The sequence below is a fragment of the Amia ocellicauda genome, chromosome 17 (assembly GCF_036373705.1).
Source record: "Amia ocellicauda isolate fAmiCal2 chromosome 17, fAmiCal2.hap1, whole genome shotgun sequence".
NCBI lineage: Eukaryota > Metazoa > Chordata > Actinopteri > Amiiformes > Amiidae > Amia > Amia ocellicauda.
In genome coordinates, this window is record NC_089866.1 from 19,697,914 (window position 1) to 19,721,811 (window position 23,898).

The following is a 23,898-nucleotide window of genomic DNA, read 5'->3' on the forward strand; positions in this document are numbered from 1 at the left end:
AAATAAAAAAAATATATAAAATAAGTTCCTTCCTATCTATAACGCCGAGTGTACAAAAACAGGGCAAATATAGGGGGGCAGTGTGGAGTAGCGACACTGCTGTTGTACCCTCAGTCACTGAGATTGTTACAGTAAAAACCCAGCTGTATCAATGGGTAATTGTATGTAAAGAAGAATGTGATATATTGTAACAATTGTAAGTTGGCCTGGATAAGAAATATAATCATAATAAATAGAATGGGATTTTGGCATTCGCACAGGGCATTTGGGAGGATGGTAATAGTGGACTGAAGTCATTGGAAAAGTAAGAGAGGAATGTATTTCCCTTTGATTACTGCAACACAATTAACTAAATTGCTCCTTCACAAATTTAGATGAGACTGTTTTAAAAGAAAACCTATTAACATAACAGTGGCATTAGCTTTCATGACAAAAGCTTAGCATCGTTAAAAAAAACATTATAAAAAATTAACTTTAGTCCAGCTAAAAAAAATCCTGCACAAAGAGATGGGCCAAAACAGGGCCTATTCAATCTGAAAGAGGGGGTCCTTCCAATGTCTGAACCCCTTCAGGGATACGACTGTCTCTGGCCTCTGATGCCAACCCCTCTCCCTCTCTACCCATGTAATAGACAGAAATTTTAAACAATCACTGAATCAGCCCGGTTTAATGATTCTCTCAAGGAATTATCTGTAAAGCCTTCAAATGCGAAACTCTGTCATTGGAAGATCAAATGGTGCCTGTTAGAACAAATGCAATGTCATTTAAATCCAAAGAGGGGCCTTTATGTTTCGATCTGGCACAAGATCCTTAATCCTTCTTCAGTGTGTGTGTGTTTGTGTGTGTGTGTGTGTGTGTGTGTGTTATATATTTATATATAACTTAGCCCAAGGATCTTAGCAATGAACTGCAAAAGCACCTTTTTCCCATTGTTCTTTTTTACTTTATCAAAGCATATATCAGTGGATGAGTATGAGGTATGTGCTGCATACAATACTTATCATTCAGTGCACAGCTCCAGCGCTTGGCCAAAGGAGGGGTCAGAGGTACTTATGTTAAACAGTAGGACACCATGAAATGAGTAGCAATAAATTACACCGAACTTACAGTGTCAATTAACCTGCTTAGCTCCCACAAGGAAGAGATGTATTGCCTCTAATTCTGCCTCTTGCAAATATGTTAATTTCATATTTACCTTCAGTCAAAGAGATCACACATAGAAATTACACCAACAAAATCTGTAAATAATGGTAAAGACAAACTTCAGTATAAGCCACACAAAACCTGCAACAAAAGGCAGTATTACTACCAATAGTCCAAATTATGTGCATTTGACTTCTCTTTGTTGTCTTTGCATGGTCAATATTATTTACATTCAAATCCAAATCGGTGAAAGTCACTTTTACATGCATACAAAATGCTTTATCTGGTGACCACCCCCTCCTATTTTAATCCAGGAGAGATCGGAAACAGAGTCCAAGTCCATTAATGAAATTGGATTAATTAAAAAAACAAGTAATTACATTTACAGTTATGCAAACCATTCGTAAATGGTGTTGACAAAGTGAATGCATCATCCTTTCATTAAAAAAATAATAACCCTGGCATCCATCTGGGAAGCAATTTGCACTAGAAAATAAAAAACGCCATTATGAGTGAATAGGAAAGGCTTTCATAGACTGAGAATAAAAGCACTTAGTCCTAAATTTAAATAACCAATACGGCTGCCCAGCCATGTTTTGATCTGTAACATAGCCTTCTTTCTATGTAACATATTCTCCTAAGAAACTTCTCCGATACTGGGCTTTGGATGGCTGACACGGATTTTCTTTTTCCAGTCTAGATCTTGCAGTCAGTGTGTCAAGCACTCTCATTTAAAGACACCGGCCATATACCCCAGGGGGTTTGTGGTGACAGCCAGAGTAAATTACAAAATCCAGCAATCATAACATGTTAAAGTCAGTAATTTAAACATTACAATCCCAGGTACAGTGCTACCCACACCGTTTAAGACACATTTTATGTTTTGATTCAAAGAATGTTTTTATTAGCTTTGAAAAAGAAACGAAAAAAAAAAAACATAATGCCAAAGGGTTTAAGCAGCAGAATTGTATTTGCAGCTCACCTCTTAAAGCTATAGCAAGCATGCTATTTCAATACAATTAATCTTCAGTACTTATTCAGGAAGACCCTCTTATTGCCAGAGATTAATTTTCAATTGCATTCATTTCTAAGTTTAAAAAAAAGTCAATTTCGCACAGATATTCACTCCAAAATATGCATGATATTGCTAGGATTAATTTGAGCTCTTACAACTCTGGAACGACCTTACAAAAAAAAAAGAAAAAGAAACAAGAATTCTTTATGAGGAGAAGAAACCATTCAGACCATTAGAGGTCATGTCAAGCTGCATTTTAAACCATTGTATCTTTCTCCACCAGATAGCTTGGAAACGTATTCAATGCACTACTAAGTCTATATATATATATTAAAAAAACTGTTCCTTGCATCAGTGCACAATCTATGTTTAACAAGCCTCTACGTCCATGTAAAGCTTGATTAACTTAATCTAAACTCAAATCCAGAGTCACCTTTATTCATTCTTTTCAATGTCCCAAAACCTGGAATTACAGCTCCCCATTTAATAAGACTGAAGAGATTAAGTTACCTAACTTATTAGGTAATTCACTGTACTGGAAAAGCTTCAGTTTTTCACGACTGACTGGTCAGGAAGCTACTTTAGCATGACTGTCATCTCCGATCATAGCTTGCCCTTTGTGATGTCAAGATTACACCTCAAGGTCACCTCACAACACAGCTTTTCAAGTTCCAGTGAAACCGGCCGCAAACGGCAACCTTTTCAACTTAACATTTGCTCAAACTTGACCACTGCAGTTTTAGGCTTTGCTTATTCCAACATATTACTTAACAGTGACAAAGAACAGTCCCTGCCTTTACATGCATTGTCTTCTGTTCCTCTCTGTAATTATAGTGCACTTCTTTATGCTATTACAGCTCTGCCTTTGTAAGAGTAATCCTTTGAAAGCGAATCCATTATTCTATAGTCCTGAATTGAGTTCCAAAAAATCTGCTTGCTTCATTTATCAAAGAACTGTACAGATTTTCAAGGGGAACTCTCTCTCTCTCTCAAATCCTGAGTAATATGAACGATTCCGAATATAAAAGATTGAAAATGTTATACAGGACAGACGTCTGGGTGCATTTTGCTTTCTAGGCTGCATGGGATTCCATGTGAGCATCTTTCTAACGAAACCACAGATGGAAAATGGTCACCAAAAAGAAATAGAAATAAATTAAAACGGTGAATAAAATAAAACAAACACAATTCCATCCCCCAAAATCCATCAGAAATTGGCAAGCGCTTTTAACTGAATGTTTATTTTCCTTCCCTCACCTAGCAGGTTTTCCATCTGCTGAATCTCACTGGCCATTTTACTGTTTTGAGCTTCACTACAAACAGACATCCCCCTTTGTTTTCCATTCAGACAGCTCCTTGGGGGCGATCAACTTAAAAATCCCAACAGCTCTGCTTAAATCAGAGTCTTGCGCATTGTTTCAGAGACAGTGATGCCGGCTTTCGACCGAAAAGCACGGACGTGGAAAGCCAGACTCCTGAATCATCAATATGCTGCATATATAAGCTGTGTTTTGAGCTTCCCTTTATTAATGTAAAACAAGCATGACCTGCACTTCATAAATTCATAATTCATTAAGGCATAAGATATCTTGGTTCCATAATGTATAACCTCCTTAACCCCTTTAAACAGGACATAACCTGGATCAAGATTTTTACAGAGGCTATAGAGATTATTATGATTATGATTGTGATTACTATTATTATTATTATTATTATTATTATTATTATTATTATTATTATAGCTCGTACACAGTGCAACCTGGTGAAAAGCTGAATTCTGCTTTAGCCAGGATTCGAAATATTAAAAGTGTGCATTCAACTGCAGAGTGAGACAAGGGCTCTTTATCCTCCTAAAAAAGGTGCTTCTGAAAAGCTGTGCGTTTTGTTAAAATGATGAGACATTTAAATGCACATAGTATTGGCTGTCGGCTTGCACCTCGTGCCAGACAGTCTTAATGCTGCTAATGTCTGAGTATGACAATCACCTGGACTGGCAGAACTGCTCTGTCGCTCATTTACTTTATGCTGAATCCACTGTTGGCAGCCCTGCATTGGTTTTACACCCTGCTGTCTCCTGGTACTCAGGTCTCTCTCTACACGTTCAGCAATTTCAGTATATTTAACAGCAAACAAATACCTGTACTTCAAAACCTATAAAATGGTACATTTACCCCTTAACTACATTTATTCAAGCTGATACCACTTTGATTCTTGTCTGAGTCAGCTAGCGTACGACATATTAGATGTTAAAAGGTGCTCCCAATGTGAAGACTGTCCGTTTCTTCTCTATTGAAAATGATGCCTTTTCATGTTAGTCAGTCAGTGAAAGTCAAATGAAATTTGCCATTTTCAACAAAATTAAATTGTTAGTTTTATTACAACAGAGAAAGAGGCCTGTACTTAGTTTCTTTGATTAAAATAAAAGTACTTAGATTAACCTTTTCAGTCCAAATGTTCTTTCTTTCATTCCCATTTTCAAGTCTAGAGCAATTAATTAATGCCCATGCCTTCAAGAACGACTTAATTAAGTGAAAAGGTTTGACAATGAAAAAGTCTCCATGCTCACTGTGTAGCATACTTTTTCCCCTTGTTATCCGTTAGATTTTTTCCCAGCTACTGTGAAAAAGATAGGCTGCCCCTGAAATCATATTTGGTAACAATTTCAGAAGTAGCTGGAGCTCAACTGGTCAAACGCTACAAAATAAATGACCCTCTTTGCCATTAGACTGCAGTTTACGTATCTCCGCTCTTCAGTTAAGGAAACCAACCGGATAAAGGCGGCTTTAGACAATTCTATCAGCTGACCTGTCTCACATTACGTCTTCCTCAGTCCAGTGTGGCTTTGAAGGCGAACAATACTACCGAGCAGAAATGTGAAAGTCGTGCTGTGCAGGAAAATGTCTGGACATCAGAGTAACGTGTCTGTTTAGCTGTGTGCAGAATTCTCAAGTGGCCTAAAAGCAAATCTAGCGATGACAGTTTTTGTGAGAAAATCAGCCTGATGCAGAGGAATCTGAAGCAATCGTGATTCAATCATTTGAACCGTGGCCAGCAAAAACATGAAAAATTGTGCCACATCCTGTTAAGTTGTTTTTTTTATATTGGGGTTGTGCTGTTCTCTTTTTTTGTGGTAGATCAAATTATGAGCCAAAAATATTACCTTATCTTAACAGAGTCGAAAATACACTTTCTGTGCAAAACTGATAAAAACACACTTTTTAAACCACCATGAGAGGAAATGCTCCTGCCTTTTTGTTTTGTTTTTCACACAGGATTATCATTCAGTGTTAAAACTTTACAAATACAGTTTAAAATAGATTTTACTGATTATACTGTATGTTATACAAAGGAGTCTGGGGAAGGTTCAAGCCATAATTCCACAATCTGTGTTTAAAAACAAAACAGCAACTCCTCAAAGACTTGTGTTTGTGGAAAAGTTTAAAAGACCTAGTTTCAGAATGTTTTGAATGTGAAACAGTACTTTGAGGATGAGTTTCCATTCTAAACCCAAATTTAAAGTGACATGGGGAAAACACTGATCACAAACAGGCATGCAGTAGAAGTTAAGTTATTCAAACAATGAAAAATTGATAAGGTGCAGTTGTAAGATTCTGAATATTTGGTATACAAGTATACAGTTTTTAACTTTTTGCACATGCACCAACACCATCTTCATAAACCCAAGAGGAAGAACAATGGTAAGGATGAGGATCCTGGGATTAGCTGGTGCTTCGAGGTCCTGTATTCCTGTTGTTATGAATAGGAAAGGAAGCATGAATATGAAAATAAAACTAGGAAGTACATTTACAGCAGGTGGACATTTTCCGAACAATGCCCAACTTTTCCTTGCAAGCGTATGAAATACAGGTTGATTTCCAAAGCATTTCACTTGAAAGAATTCAGTCACTTTGTGAACAAAAGTGTTGGAAGCCAGCCCCGATACTGACCTGTGTCAGTGTGTGATCACCTACCATTACCACAAACATCTTTTCTCCATAAGCTGCTAAAAGCATTGCTTTTCATTCTGTCCCTTGAAACATTCAACCAGTGCATGAGGTTGCCTTACGCTTTGGTGAAGCAGAATTAACGGCTTAAATGTCCCGTACCCCCCCATACAGATAAATATAATACAGGTGTTCCTTTATATAAAATGTCAGACAAAGACAGACAAAGAACTATAGGATTTAGATCAAGAGATACTTTATATGACAGGGCATGTGACATGTTTTCTCAACTCCAAGAAAACAGTTGTAAAATGGTGTCAGTCCCCAAAGATCGTATGCATTTATACCACAGATTTTCCATCATGTCAGTGTTTATCAAGAGCCACTACAGAGCACTCTTACAACCCAGTGTGATTCTGGGACACTGTTAGAGAAAATTGTAGTGCCATTCGAGATGGACTAAAAGGATTCGGTGAGGAGCTCACTAAAAACTAGAATCTTATACTTAAAGGAGAAGATTTTCCTTGGCAGAATGAGGGATACTTTTCTAATGCTGGTAGTTTCTTTGGAGTCTTTATTTTTGGAACAGCACATGTTGTTTTACGAAAAAGGGAGTATAGTGTGAGAGAGTTGGGTTGGACACGGCGTCTGGGCTCTGAAGGTGGGGTTCAGGAAACACTGAGGCAGGGAAACAATGTATTTCCAGTTTGCTGGGATCAAAACAAAATGACATACAAAAATCCAAACCACAACCTAGCTATTATTCAAACTAAACATGCCACACAGGTCCCTAACTGCACGTAAATACTAATACAACTGCCAGTCCAAAACACAATCCAAACCAAATCCAATTCACACAGTCCGTTGCTGTAATCAATCCTGTTTGTTCTCTGGTTCTCTTGCTGTCTCCACACACTCCGCTCTCTGTCTCTCCTCTGCCTCCTACGTCCTTTTTTTATTGAGGGGGTAGCCAGTCACGGAGGGAACAGCAGGTCAGGTGTCCCCCCTAGGTAATTTACCTCCCCCGGGGTAACTGCAGGGCAGTTCGTGGAGGTCTATCTCCGCACCACTTGGCACGGCATCACAATATATATTTGTGTATATGTTAGCTGTGAGCTAGCTGGACTCCGGGTCTGAATTGGACGACCAAATATTACTATATGGTAACGAATACATTAATTATGGTATCCAAATAGATGGCTTAGTGGTTCATTCCTTCAGAATAAATTAATAGATTTTTGTTCTACGACCAGGAGTTAATTATTTCAAGTCATTTTAGGCTAAGGACTTGCAGGGCATCATTTAAACATTTAAGAGTTATTTTTCAGTTAAACCAGAGTTCTCCAGAGCCAACCAGTTCGAGCAAAACGTGCAACGGACCACATGTAATTCCTAAAGTGTTGCAAGCTTGACTTGCCCTGTGGAATACTCACTGAGCCAGAGGAATTCTCGTCATGGTAATCTCCCCGACAAAGACACTGCCTGCAGCAGGATATTATTTGGCTTCCACAGATTCAAGGATTATATAATTAATGTAAATGCAAAAATAAATAGCACACATGTAATTGTAATTCTCTGCCAGCACCACTGCCACAAAGCAGCATCTCGGGACTCTGGAGCAACTCAACAGGGCACTTCAGCATGGCGTTCTCTAGGAGGGTAAAGTTGGAGAGTTATGCAGAAAGAAGAGAGGAAAGTGTTACCAAGTCTTGTGGGGGAGGAGGGGCAAAAGGGTCCCCTTCATAACGTGCTATTTGTGCCTCACACAATCTGACGGCTGCCAAGAATTTTGGCTTACATTGTTGAAAATGCCTGTACTTCAAGCTTGCAAAATGAATAAAATATGAACTCCAGGTACAGCAGTTGTCCCAGTTGCATTAGAGTATGAAGGCAGCCTCAAAAAAATTGAAACAGAGGAAGAATTCCACTATTGCAGCCTGAGCCATCTGCCAAATCTGTGTAAGAAAATAAGCAACTTCCACACAACTTCGTGATAATAAGCCTTTCTATTAGCGGAAGAGAGAGAGAGGGGCAGAAAGAGTTCAATGAAGAAGATAAACACGGCCTAAAAGTCCTTATTCTAATTAGTTTTTTTATTGAGTAGTTACCATTTAGTTTAAAGAAAATAATAATGATTCATAAGCAAATGTGAATGTATATATTTTTCTTCTCTAATTTCCATGGAAACTAAGTATGGAATGATTATTTTATCCCACTATGTGAAATGAAAAGGACTTGTTATATCAGCCTGTTTGGTAGAAAGGCAAATAATCAAATTAAATGTATTCATTATCCTCTGTAAACTTTCTCAGCCTGGGTTTTTCATTTTTGCTCCATTCGCAAAATGTGATGATCATACATTTGACGTTCTTTGAATTGGGCAAAAGTGCCATCGTTGTTCAGCATAGCAGCAAACGTACTACAAGATCAATCTCCAGGGGCCTTCTGGTATTAGTGGAACAAGATAAGAGTTTCGCTTAAAGCTCGTTTTTATGGAAATTAAAGCCTTTGATGGCAATGCGTCTATTTTCTGTGCTCCTTGTAGGCTCCTTGTTGGCTTAATGGTAGCATATAAATTATTACTAGTCTATACGCATTTGTAATCTGACTTTGTTGCATTCATCCTTAAGGGTCATTGAGAAAGCTCTTATATGAGCACAGTTAGGCTAATGAAAGCCAGCTTTCAATGGCATAAACTCCCAAAAAGTGTTCTTTGTCTGTATTCACCGTCAGAGAGAATATCTTTGCAAATCGGCTTGAATTGAAAAGTAAAAAAAGATGTATGGAGATAAAACCCTTTAAGTGTCTGAAAAGTAGGGGCTGGTAGCCAGGCTGTCTCGAATATAAAGAACAGGCGTTAAGTGGAGGAAAACCTAAGGCCTGAATCAACCAATCAGGAAAGACTATAGTCAGATCCGATTGGCTGTTACTGTATATTCCATTTGGCAGTGGTGAGGTTTACTGGGGCAGTTGTAGGGTCCTAGAGTAGTGTTTCTCCAGGTTATCCCATGGGACAACCTGTGTTTTCTACTTTGTGTTGCAACTAAATCCCTGAAATGTACCAATCATATATATTTAACAAACTGTTGTCTATCCTCGGGAGCTGACTTCTGGAACAATCTTCTGAAGGTGTACGTTGCCAAGACAATTAGCAAACAGAAATTCAGGCTCTCCACATCTTTACTAATGAATTATTGCTCCCTTGTTGTCCTCTAACCAGTTTTTAATAGGCTTCCAATTAATGATGTACAGACACAGGTGGGAATTGCACTGTATCAACCACTCCCATTACAATCACTCCTCATTTTGCATGGGCTCAGTTGCTTAAATGTCAATGCATCATCTTTATCAAAACCATAGGGGGATTTCTGAGACAGCACTCATTTCTAGGTTAATGCAATTTTTTTACTCCATCAGCATTTTTAAGAACTGACCACAGTGTTGAAAGGGACCTAAATAAAGACATATAATGAAATGAAAGTGTTCAATTAGCCTAAGCAAACCTAGAGAACGTTTTCCAAACCATGAGTGGCACAAACTGGTCATTTTCACTCGGCCGGAAGGGCAACTCTCCATATGGACGTTTCTACAAACACAAGCCTTCCACTCTTATACATCACTGCAATTAGGAAATACTGGATATGAAAATATTCCTAGAGTGTCTCTCGGTGTCGTGGCATAGAAGGAGAGGCTAATCTCTGGATTCACGTCTCCCTGAGCTGATATTAAGTACGGGTAAAAAAAAAAAGAAAAGAACAAGAAAAAAAAAAAAAAGGCGCAGATTGGAAAACGCGTCTTAAATCTTTCTTAATTCAAGTGTATCCTATTTCACGCTCAGCTTTTGAAGGGTGCTTTCTGTGCGCTGGGCCTCCGTGTTACAGCCATCTGTAATTACAGAATCCTGGCAGCGCAGGGACTAGCTTTCAGATTCCAAACCTGCCAATTAAATAAGCAAGACGTAGGCCTGCTTTCAAACCCTGGTTTCGAACCGTGGCAGCAGCGTCCATTAATTATCTTTCTGATGCGTTATTCACCTGCTTCACATTTACAAAGAGAAACACCAGCAGAATTTAATGGCGATGGTGTGAACTCTCGATAAAGCAGAGGAAAATTATTTAGATTTCCTTTTTTTTATTCTTCCCAACTCCGGAGTTTTAGAGCCCACAGGTCATTAGTCTTTCAAGATGTTGGCTTTGCATTTCCTGTCGCAATAATGTGTAATAACACCTTACAGCTACTGTCTGTCTGACATCATTCAGAACCTTCTAGAGCAGTGGGGGGATCCCTGGTCCTGCAGGGCCACAGTGTCGTCCAATTCCATCTCGATTCCCTGTTTCTCTGCTAAAATGACCCGATAATGCTTGTATCAAGGTTCTGAGAAGGTTCCAGCAGGTTCCCCACCACTGTTAAATAAGCAAGCCCTTCTCCAAAACTGCTATGCATTGGAAGTCCCTGTAAAAAGCTTCTAAATACATTAACACAATTTGGAAAAGCCAAAACAAAACAGAACAAACATTAGAAGCTAGACCAAATTAAAACTTGGATCCAGCTGTGAATCACAAAGCACAATTCTCTACCCTATCACGGTTTAATTTATTGTTAGAAGCCACTTCACACTATTTATAAATCAAAAATTCGACAGGGTACAATTTTGTCATTTTCAACTGGCGAGTGAGTCAAAGTTTTGATTCGGTCTAGCCCTGGGTCCGCTCACTCAGTAGGTCGTTAAAACTCAGAAGAGGGATTTAAGATGGAAGTTAAAGAGCCGATTTCACAGCGCCTAGTCCTTGATGCATCAGAAACCAATTTTTCTCCCCAGCGCCAAGCGATAGAGGGACCTCGTGAAAAATGAAAACTGAAGAGCAGAAACAGACGTCTCAAGCTGCTCCAACCCCCTTGCTGACAAACTGGAAGCATTGTGATGGTGATGTATCGTTACGCTGTGGGCCGAAAGACATTGGAGGACTTTTTGATTTCACCGTGATTTACAGGTAAAACAATATTTATATGGAGGCCATATTCATAAAGCATTATGTATAGTTCTGTTATTCCCAATCAAGAAAACACCCACAGGATTTAGTCAAGTGTATATGTTTAAGATGGCTAGTTTAAAAGTCCTTGTATTTTTTTAGTTTGTTTTTCATTCTCTAACGCACATTGGATGAGGAAGTATACCAGATATGTACAGATGGTAATAATGTGAACAGAAAACAGTGCCTGCCTCTGTGCAAGAGGAAATTGTGAAAAGCGGTATTCAGACTTACTGTCTGGCAAGTTTGGAGCAGTGGTTCAACATGTTTCTGTGTTCTCTGTATGTTTTTCCCTTGAAACTATCACAGAGTAATCTTTTGAAAAAGCTTTAATTGGTTCAAATAGGGAACTCAAGTGTGAAATTAAATATGAAAGAAGAAATACAGAGAAAGCTCTCTGGAGCTGCGCAGTCCATATGAAATAGGGCTTTCATCCACTACCCATATACAACCCATCAATTTGGGGCCCAAAAATGGATACCAGCCAAAACGTAAAAACAACTGGGGCTTTTACAGCACTGTGGTAACTTCACCTCACAGCCTCCAGCAGTGTAAACAGAATCCAGGTTTATATTTTCTATCAAACTTTAAAGAACAACAATGTCCATTCAGTTCATACGTAAAAATTGCAGCATCATGACAACAATCCTTTCCCAGCGTCCTTTCTCAAGTACAACCCTAGGCCGATCAAGAATGGCCTACTATTCCAGGTAAGTGATTACTAATCCCTTGTCACTGATAGTTTAATCTTCATTAATGGCCTTAGCTTTAGGCCGCCCGCAGAAAAAACGCCCCCTTCACCGGCCTATTAATATGGATAACTGCCTCTCTCCCAGCACAACCCTAATGTTGCCGCCTGCCCGTGCCCATGTTGTAAGTGTTTGTGGTTTGTACTGTCTTAGGTGTCAGAATCCTAATAAACAGTGCCATTACATTTTCAGAAAACAAGGAGTGATGAAAGTTATGAATCACAACAGTGCCGGAGCTCTGTATTACAGCGGATTAATGACTCTCCAATACGCTCTGTCACACGATCAATAGTGATTCACCAGTAGCCATGAAGTGGGCGATACAGGTTGCTGAACCATTCAGCCACTCTAACGTAGCTCAACAGTGCATGACTGTCTCATTAAATTTCATCTGCAATGCTGCTCATTGTGCCTCTGTTGTATAAGCAGCTTATAGGTGACTATTGTTGAGAAATGAATGTCCCTCGAACCCATTATAATGCAGATGGACTGGTAGAGCGACAGTGTGGGTATCACATTAATTTAAATGCCTTGGAGCAAACAGTAGTAGGACGATGCTCTGAAGGGTAATTGCAGGGCTGTAACAGGCTAATTGGAAAACAGGCGTGTTATCAAAATCCACGCGTCCTTGCTCGTCGGGGGTAAAAGCTGTTGGAAGAAATACAACAAGTTATCTTCGCAGATGCAAGTCAGACAGTCGACAGCAGCCTTTCAGAGAGAAGAGATATTGCCCATGACAGGAACCTTGTAACTTGTTACTTGTAAACCATGTTACACAGACCTCAACAATTCAATAATTCAATTTCCTTTTTCCTCTAGTACGCATCCTACTTGGTTTGTATTTGAAGTCGTCTACAAAATCCAGTCGTCTGGGGATTTCTGGGTCCATTCCACCTGATTGCTTCATTACTAACTGAACTAATGATTAAATTAACAGAACCAATTTAACATTTTTTCCTACCAGGTCTAGGGCAGGCATTGATTTCTAAAACATCTACAAAACCTGCTAGATGGTGGCTGGAATTAAAGAACATCACACTGAAAAACACTAATACTTACAGCAGTTACACCATCAAATCTTCTACACTGGCACTAGCTCAGCAGACAAACAGGTAAAATAGGTTAATAAAATAATAAAATACTACTATTTCTACTAGTGTACTACCAGTTCTACTACACTACACATAATAATATTAATAATTGTAATAACAAAAGCAGTAGCAAGAAAAAAGATCCTAGAACGCACTGCTGTCTCACCTACGGCATTAATCCCGGTAGACAGCTTGCTCACAGCTGATCCATCATCTCTGCAGCATCAAGTCACTAATGGGTTAGTACTGCCTGAGATGTTGACAAAGCGAAGTGACAGCCTTCGCGGCGCAGAAGTCACTTTATAATTCACTACAGCTGTGCTCAGTAAACCAAAACCAGCGAGCTGCCTCACTGAAGTGGGTCCCTCGGCTTCCCCAGCACAAACACACACAGGAAGAGACGGAGAGAGAGAGGCAAAAAAAGCGTCTCTAAATTGACTTCAAGCAAGAGCCGCTGTGTGAAAGTTGCCATATTTGCATTTCCAGGGCGCGCGCCAACAGCGAAGCAGGTGTTTGTTAGAATATCCAGACCTTTTCACATTCCTTAACAAGGATGTGCGGATAAATATGGCACGGTGGTAGGCACAGCTTTAAAAGCACTTAAGTAAGACAGCACTAGCATAATTACGAGGCCCAAATAAATAAAAACAGGCAGGGGAAAAAAGAAAAAAGATAAAAACTTCGACTAGAACATGGTGTTCCAAGTGGAACGTGTTTATCCAGGCATTGATTTAATTATTTTATATGCGAAAGACGTAGCTGAGAGGATACTGTCAGATTAAATGGCAATAATGTTTTTTATAATAATTAAGCTTTTTGTAAAAGTAAGACAGATAGTTTTTTTTGTGTTTTTTTTAGGAAGAACACCTGGTGAGAGGTTATTGTTCCCAATTTCTGAGCAAGCAGAGTACCTGTGAAGTTTACACACAGCAGACAGCCGCTCTCACATACTGTTGTGGAGGGTGCCGGAGTGGAGTGGAGTGGAGTGGAGATCTGGCTTGGCTAATTCCACACAGGAAACTACTACATTTATGACTTCAATGGTCTTTAACCATTTGTCAGTCTTATCTCCTTGCGCATTTACAGGCTTTCCACGAAACAATGCCACCTGTCTGCTTAACGATTAGGTCCAGAATTACTTACAGGCCACTCTTTCAGATTATCCTCCAGGCCTGTTCTTAGCTCTACATACTTCATACACAGTACTTTACGTAACTCATACACCTGCAGTGGGCCGTAATTAAACAGGTAACTCTCCATAGCCATTTATACAAGAAAATCTTATTTTAATCTTAATTTAGCCACCAAACCAAAGGGTAGAACTTCCACCATGAATAGTATTTTGCTGCCCATGAAATCTATCCATCAAGTTTGAAATAGCTCCACAATGTAAAGAAATACAATCTATGTAATTCAAGTTGCTGTGAATACTTCTTAAACCCATGATAACTAGGTCATTTACAAAACCAAAGAGCAACAGTTAAATGACCCTAAACTTAACAAATGTTACAGAGTACTTTAGTAATTACTGAACACCAAATAACATGTATTTCTCACCCCCTGCCAGGACTTTGCTCTTCAGAATAATAGGTTAGCCTAGCCTTGATGAACTGCCTAGACTGCAAACGGTTAAAGCACAGAACCGCTGATCCGGACCCGGGGGCACATTTCTTGCACTTAATTATAAAAAATCATTGAGGGGTACTGTATTGTTGTCATGTGTGGTACAGCAAAACGCAAAGCCACTTCTTCATGAGAACTAGCATTAATTATTCAATTGCTAGAGGACTAGACAGAGACAACTAAGCTCCAATCATATTCTAGCTTGTAATTGTTTTGGAAGGGACAGTGCAGCAAATCTGATGTTGTGGCGGGGGGGATGGGGTGACTTGTTGTTGAACTTGTTGATGATGAACTTGTTTTCTGTTTCCTTTTTCCTCCTTTGCCAGCGGAGAGCTGCAAGCATCAGTCCACAACCCTACTGAGAGTTTGCAAATAGTTTAAATGGAAACTATGAACGCACTGATAACAAGAAAAGCACTGATACAGCAAATTAGCATGAATGTAATCTATAAAGTGTTGTGCACTGAAATGTTTTAAACTACATTAAAACATACCCAGGTGAATTCGTACTGTATATTTACTATTTGGGGGGTTGATATTATTAATCTGAATGTGATATAATATGTATGTACTTTATATATCTATAAATGTACTTTTAGAATTCAATCTGTGCACAGTAGATAGAGAGCTTGGTGTATTTCGTTATCTTTTAGAGGTGTTTTAGACCTAAGCTACTCAATTTCAATGCCTATCTACCCCCTTTACTTTTTGATGCAATTCACACAAGGCAGTTAATCCACTTTTCCACCCTGTGAGCAAACATTTAATATATGCAGTCAGTGCCACAGCCTCAGTCAAACTCCCCTAACCTGTAGCTTGACAGCAAATTGCCTGCCTCACAGCTTGCTTCCTAACTAGTGAACTGCTATCACAGAACCTTTCCACTATTTACTGTCTGAGCTAGTTATGTCTTCAAAATTTCAGAAGGCAAGACTTTCGCTTCAGTGTGAGCAACGTCTTAGTGGATTAAAGAGCCGCTCTTCTGTTCTCTTTTCTCCTCGGTTTGTTTTCCTTATTTACGTCACCTTCTCATCAGTTCATAACAACTACCACTGCATTCCCCCTTTGAAGTGCCACGTTCCAACAATGCATTCCGACGGCTGTCTTTTTAAATGCTATCTCCAAGTTCGCTACTATCTCTGCCGCTTTGCTTTAATAAAGAAACACTTGAATGGAAGCATCACGTGACTCCGTTGGCTTTACTCTTAAGAAATGCATTAAAAGCCAGGGAGTATAGGGAGGCACTGAAGTGCAATAAAAAAATAAAAAATAAACACCTACACTTCTGCAGAGATGCAATACACTTTTAGTTCTCCCACCTACTTTGCAGCACAGAATAGCTCCAGCATGGTTTAATGCAGCTCAATTTATGGATTTACTTTGCAACATGTTAACCAAAATCATTAAAATGCAATGCAGTTTTGAAGTATATCATTGTTGCAGAAGCAAGCCAGCTACACAGATCCACCCTGGAAAGGAAGGCAAAGATCAACAAACACCCATCCTGGGCAGTGTCATGTCCAATTAAAATAATACAAGGGGAAAATCTGCAATACAATAGTACATTTCATAACAGCTTCCATCTCCAAAACTCTTTTTGTGGTTTAAACCAATCAGCCCTGATTCTGAACCCGTCTAGACCATCTCAACAGAAAAACAGGCAAGCTGTGAGTAAGCAGACATTGTTTTTTCATGTAAACCTCAACCAGCAGCTAATATAGACCTATTGCTGTCTATTCTTAGCTTGTTCTATTGCAAAGAAGACCACAGTCACATAACCTTCATCCATTAAAATAATTAAATACTATTTAACAAGCTGAAGAACATTTTCCTAGCAGTGTTTTTTTGTTGTTGTTTAAATCACTAACTGTTCCTTCATAATGGCATTACAGGTTATTTTTCTGAACTCTTCTGACTCAGGCATGTGAATGAATTTCCGTAGGGGTTACAGGAGGGGTTAGTTAACTGTTAATGAAAATGTTTTCTCTAATGCTCCCTCTTGGGCTGTACTTCTTTTATTGCACACAAGATTACTGTCCATCAGGGACACACTTTTGACTTTGCAGCAGCTTTCAGCTCAGATATTTTCATGCTGTTGTCCACGTTTATGATCTTGGTCTTTGAGAGGGTCACGGAGAGGTCACGACAGAGGTCACCGAAGGGTTGGGAAAAAACAGCGCATCCATTTTCTTTCACAGCCAGTCAAGCCGATTTGCATGCTTTTAAGGCCAGTGATGGTTCATAGCGTCCAGCCACTCAGTATGCAATGCACACATATTTTAAAAGATATAGGTTTTAAAGTGCTACTATTCCTGTGTATAAGGAATATATATATATATATATATATATATATATATATATATATATATATATATATATATTCCCAGTGAATCAATAAAAAATAAGATAAGTACATTAATACATCTCCATATATGTAAGGATGTCTAAGAGTATGTCTTGTTTTTAGGTTAAGTGATATTTATGAGGTCCCTTATTAAGTTATGCTGATGGTGATGGACAATAATATGTAAAGGAGAGCCAAGTTCCCAGAAATGTCATTCAGATATATAATACACAAATATCTTCTTAAGTTACAATATCCCTAAAGATATAACAGTTGTATATACTAGATGGATAGGTATGCTTCTGGAAGATATACAATTAAAAAGCATGCAAAGTTAAGAGTGTAAGCATAAGCAACAAGTTACCAAAATCATACAGACTTATCTTCCACTGCTGGGGATATACTGACTCACTTTTCTGATCAAAACATGTGAGGGGAAAAAATGCAGTTTTGGTTACAAGTAGACTTGGCACAGATACCATCAGCCCTTGGCCAAATCCAGTCAGATCTGCTGTCTTGCCCACTTTGTCTGAAGGGAGAGCAGCCATTATACAGTACAGAATAGCTATTGTACAAGACAGTTAGCTACATAATGACTTCATTTATCAAAGCGAGAGGCTGCTAATTCATACAACATATCCACGGGCTCGAACACTTAACCCCAAACATTGGAAGGAAACTAAAATAAACTTTCCTTTCTCTGATTGTTTCAAGCGTCTGGAAAAAGACATTAGCATGCAAAATAGTACACACAACCAATTACACTCACTACAGCCCCAAACCCATAAGGGTAGGACTGCTTCTGAAGAAAGCTGAGCAGAGGCTTTAACTTCATGAGAATTTCCACTGATAAGCAAATATAAAGTCGAATTAAAAAAATAATAATAATAAGTCTATTATTTATTATGACACTTTTGATGTTTGCCAATACCTTTTACACTAATAAAACGTTTTGACGCTAAAAACAAAACGCAAGTCATAGATTTACTTGTGTCAAAGTTTAAACTCCAAGATAAAGGAAAAGGATACTTTCTAACAGTGCTGCAATTTCCCAAGAAAGGACAGTAGGAGATATGCACCAATAAAAAATAAAATAAACTGAAGAGGTGAAAAGGTGTATGCAGTATTCTTTTTTATCTTAAAGCAACATGCAAGATACGTGCTAAATTGAAAGGTATTTTCTCCACCAGGTAATCGGATTGTCCCAGACCCCTCTGACAGGGATATGGACTACAGCCCTGTGCAGCAGGACTTGTCATACCCCAGAGGTTTCTTATGCTGAGCCATGTGTCCATTTTGCAGCTTTGGCTGTCTATCAAAAAAAGCCCTTCGGACAGACCTCTGTACAAAAGTGCCAAACCACAGCATCATCTGGACAACACTTGCACTGAAGACTATTTTTTAAAGTAGTATTATTAATAATAAAATAATTATTACTGCCAGTGCCAAAGCAGCCCATGTGGTGCAAAAAAAAAAAAAAAAAAAGAAAATCACAGGAACATTCTATTTAAAACCCAGTAATTTCAAGCTATGAGGAAAGCTGACAGGAAAGAGAGCAGCTTCTCAAATCTATCTGCTATTTAGACATCATTACCATACAGGCATGTCAGCAAAACAAGTTAAATTACATTTATTCCAGGGCTCAAGTATATTTGGGTGGTATTTAAATCACACAACAGGCCCAATCTTTTTCTTTTTCTAAATTAAAATCTGAACCAAGTGTAATAACTGTAAGTGAAGAATCATCTTAATTACTAAGAGAAAATTAAAGCTATATAACACAAGAACCATTCAAACAGTCCCTTTAACTGTCCAATATCTTTTTCTGCATCTTTATTTCCTTTCAAAACAGAGGAGAACATATATTTCAATACACCATCCTTCTAAATTATAAAAGGTAGTTTTGAAAGCCTGGTAAACATTTTACACAAAAGGCTAGTGCTTTATCCCTTGTAAAATGCAACGGTGTCTTTCTATATCAGGTGTTATTTTTTATGTATAGAAGATCTTTACCTTTTAACCTATACTCATTAACCCCACACCTTTGGTGATCATACAATCAATTGCGTTTGACGCAGAGATTCATTGATCGTGTATATAATCAGTCCGGGAACTAGGTCCATTAAAGGTGGTTGTTTATACTATTTTAGTATATATTTACTATACAATTGATAGCTCCAACAACACAGCACATTAAGTTAATATAAATAAAATAATACATGATATTGCAAAGTAGTAATATCTTTTTAGAATAGATTTGTTAGCTGATTAACTGAACTACAACAGTTGAAATAAGTCTTTTACACATGTATTATTAAGCAGCTATACAATGTGCAGATGAAAGCTTACTTTATACTATTTTGAACAAGCACAATTTTATTTTTTTACCATACTAATGTTGGATGTGTGGGATGTTTGTTTTTACAAAGCCTAGACCAAGAACAATTGTACTTACCACACAGATGGTCCACAACCAGTACACAAGCCTACTCAATACCATTCTCAGAAAACTCAATGGTGCATTGGTTTTTCAGCCTGGCACTTTGTAAACCACAAATGGTGAGCAGTCTGCATACTCAGAAAGATCCATCGCGACTTGTATGCCTTTCTATCCAGTGGCTTGCTTGGATCCCAGCATGCATGTTCTGCAAAAGTTATAGATCTCCGACATGTGTATTTGTGGGGGAACCAGAATACTCAAATCCATTTATATCTGAATGGAAGTATCGATAGGGACGGGTGGGAGGTGGAGATCATAGTAAACTGGTACACATCAAACTACCGAAAATGTTATGATCAATGTTAATCTTAATAAAGATTACATTTTGACTCTATTCGGCCACTTACGCACGCCTGCGCCGGTAAAAGCGTGCAAGGCTCTGCGCACCTGGGTATGCCAGTAGCCGGGAGTTGTTTCATATCTTTTATAATATTAATAACTTTCATATATTTTTCTTCCCCCGAATGGGATATTGCACATGCCACTTCCCACACCATGCCCCGCGTTAGTCATTGATCCGGTTACATACCTCTTTGGACAGGTCCGCTTTCCCACGCAGAGCACAACTCAGACCCGGTACTGAAGCAGGTCCACTGTGCCCAAATCCCTGTAAACCTGTCCCCGCAATTCAACACACACACAAAAAATCCAAAACAGAAAGAAAAAAAGAAAACCAGTATGCACTTGAGTAGCCGGTGCAGCAGTAACTCGCGAAAAAAGGATCAGTTTGAGAAAAACCCCTTCTCTCTCCCGCACAGTTGTAATCTTGATGTTGGCTTTAATAATAGATGCACAGTGCCGAGACACTCCGGCTATCCACATGCTGGAGTCCTACTTCCATTTTTATTCCCCTTAATTCTACTTCTTTTCCCATCAGAGAGAGAGAGAGAGAGAGAGAGGGGGGGAGAGAGGGAGAGCGTCTGCGCGTCTGCAGGTTCTCGCAGCTCTTCCCAAATGCGCCCGGCTGGACTGTGCCTCCTCCACTGGCCAGCGCCAAGCACTGAGGACTGGGTGCTGCAGAAACACGGGGCAAGCAATGCCAGCACCACGTCTGATGTGGTCCTTTTTTTGGGGGGTGGGGGTGGGTGGGGGGGGGGGAAACAAATAAATGTCCCTGTCACACTGAGGTCCTGCCTGGGAAATTGAGTCTTTTTAAAGGGGTGCTGGGTGCCAGTCCCTAGTCTCTAGCCCTTACAAGTGATCAGGTCAGACGCGATGTCCACTCCTGTGCCGTGGCCGGTCCGGGTGGGAGATCTCTCTCTCTGGAGCCCAAGTGCCTGTTAGAGAGACCCGCAGCTCCAGCATCCATCCACAGCACTGAGACTGAAGTAAAGCGCAGCACACGGGCCTACAGCACTGCCTACAGTATTTAAAGAGACACAGCATGGGATTGAGTCAGACCAAAAGACAGCAGAGTGACGGTGCAGTTCTAATATAAAATATAAATCAGTGAATAATAATATAGATAGATATACTAGGTACTTAGCAGCTGCAATCTGATTTTATGAAAGGTTTTATAGCTAGATAGATATTAAAGTCGTTTATCTAATGACTAGTATTCACCAGTTGGATGGTTTGTTTTGTATTCTTTTAGTGTCACAGAACAAAAATGCAAATGCCAACATTATTTCATGTCTAAAAAGCTTGTCAGTTTGTTCTCTTTTTCTCTGAAACGTCCACTGGGAGAAACGATAACATAGTTTCCCAGCAGTGCTGAAAAGTGAGTTCATTTCTTTTAATTGTGCACCATCCGAATATTTACACACAGTATAAATAAAATTAATTCAATAGCACAAACCTTGTCTGACCTGGGTTTTCTCACAATGGCAATGGAAAACTTTGTGAGTCTTATTATAGTCGCAATCCAGGAGATAATTTGACTTGTTTAACATTCCTTCTATCCTTCCTCTGAAGCAGCATGGGAATGTAAGATAAATAACTGTTAGACAAAAAAAAAAAACATTTACAAGACCAGGCAACACATGTATACATATCATAATGCATTGAACAGAAGAAGAAGACACAAGTGACTGCTAAAATCAGTGTTTGAGAATGTTTGTTTGTTTTGGGCATCTGTCTGAATCCATCTAAATAATAGCAATTAATATAAGATATAAATCCCACAGAACTCAAATTAATTAATCCTGTAGTTTTGTAATTAGGCTTTGATGTAGTAGTTTAGAAGCAGGGAGGGTTCCCTGCAAAAGCGCAGGGTGGAAGCTACCCCAGTGCTACCATGTGGCTAAGGTGGTTTTGCAACAAACACATTCCTTCTGGAGGCAACAAACTTTGAAGCCCAACTCGGAGACTGGGTCAGCATGCACCGAGCTCCTTGCCCTTCCAGATCAAAGACGTTCCCCAAGCAAACCTTTAACATTACATTCTAGGCACTCACAAAGAACCTTCTAGCAAAGCAAATGAACATACTAAATTAAAGCATGTGACAATTCAGTGGGGAAACATTATCAGCAGATGAAGTACTTTATCTGCTTTAGCTATTCATCAGCAGGCAATAGAATGTGTTAATGTAGCTAAAAAGGGGATTCGCGGGATTGTGTGAAAGTGCCTTTCTGGAAACAAAAAGTGTAGATGGACACCAGACAGACACCAATCATGTTGCATTAGTCAATGACAAAAGAATCACATCAGCCACAGGATATTACCCCACGTTGTACAGTTCCAGGAGTGACAATAATTAACATAGAAAAGTGAAAACATTTGCAGACTCTCAATCATATCTCCCCAAGAAAAGGACTCTGCCTTAAGCATTCATTGGAGTTGAAAGTGCATGTTAATTAAATATATGCTTAGAACAGGTGTATTTCCCCGTGCTGTTATTTTGAACACTGAATGCCTTTGTTTTCTATTATCATTTTAATCATAATCGCAGTGATTTTACAAATTACGTTAAATCGAATGTGAATCAAGGTCATACTGAATGCATACACAGTAAACACATTTTCACGATGGAAATACTTACTTCTACAGTTTTATTTCTGGTAAACAGAGAACAGACTCTTATTTTTATATTGGTGTCGGTGAATGTTTCATATTTTGACCACGTTTCTGATGACAGTCTGACGCTAAGATTTGTTCCCCCATTTTTCTCTTTATTCTATTAAAAATCGAATAAGAAAAAATGCATAAGTTCAATGTGATGAAAATCAACATAACACATCAGGACAAGCAATCCGGTGATGGTCTGATCTGTTCTTGTCAATTATAAGATGCCAGAAAGGGGTAACAACCTATGTGTGTTATCTCTCTCAGTTCCTAGATGCCATGTCACTAATATCTCACCCACAGAATAATACAGATTACATTTTGGCAGAGGAGGTAAATATGAAACTTTGGAATCTAGCCTGGGATTTCTTCCCAGACACCAGTATTTTGATCTCATCCAAACTGCTGTATATATAAGTAATGTAAATAATGTATAAATTACCTGTATAGTCTCAAAAAGTGAAACATAAATGAACATCTTATAGCTGAGGTCTGGGTTCTGGGGATACCACAGCTCTTTTCTTCCCAAATCCCAGCCTTTGCAGTGGGATACCTTAACTGACCTTGAGAATATGTAAATTAAAATAAGTAGTCAGCCCCATGGAAACCAGTTACTGCCACTGCAATCTGAAAGGCCAGAACATTTGTTTTCCAATTTTACAGTGGGTTCGCGGATTAAAGAAACATATATATATATATATATATATATATATATATATATATATATATACTTCATAATGAATGTGTAAAGCTGAAGGAATTATAAGTATTTTATATGTATTTTGAAAAATAAAGAGCCCTCCTCAAAAAAGTCCCTTTCAACAGCAATAACAATTCTGCACCAAGATCTTGTTGTTATAGTTACAATACAGCATCACAGTCTATTGCAATTACATAATCATTATCTGTTGTTGTTTTTTGGGTGGGGGGTGGGGGGCGAATTATGAAGCAATCCGACAAGGGAAATCTGTGCTTTCTGTCTCACCAAAACTTCTCAGGAATGTAATGTGGGGAAGAAACATATATTTTTCAGTGCTGTCCAATTTATTCTCTCATCATTTCCAGCCTCTAGTTTTAAATCACGAAGGAGACTGTGATCAATGTTTTAGCATGCTACCCAACAGGAGCGGGAAAGCATATCAATATGTAAGGAACAATTAGCTTTGAATGTAGGTAGTCCAGAACCTCCTCAACCATAGCTCTGGGCACTCAGGTCAGTAACCCCTCTGCTGCAATAAAGCAGCTCAGTGACTAATAACTGTGTACAGATAGTGCCTTTCTACTCAAATACTCCAAATTAGCTTTCCATGTGTGGACTGACTGCACTGTATCCATGTGAGAGAGGGTTTTTTAAATTAACATACATAACAGTGCCTTTAAAATACATGTCATTTTGCATTCTCATATTTAAATCACACCCGTGAAATAGATTACTTCATCCATCTGATAAAGGTCC

At 38.8% G+C, this 23,898-nt stretch overlaps 1 protein-coding gene across 1 annotated transcript in view; it reads right to left on the reverse strand.

The window, feature by feature from the left end:
- wscd2 (WSC domain containing 2) overlaps positions 1–20,384 on the reverse strand; it is a 64,741-nt gene extending 44,357 nt beyond the window's left edge. The window contains exon 1 of the mRNA XM_066689468.1: positions 19,969–20,384. The gene's annotated coding sequence lies outside the window, so the exon portion shown is untranslated. The remainder of the gene's footprint in view (positions 1–19,968) is intronic.
- Between the last annotated feature and the right edge of the window lie 3,514 nt (positions 20,385–23,898).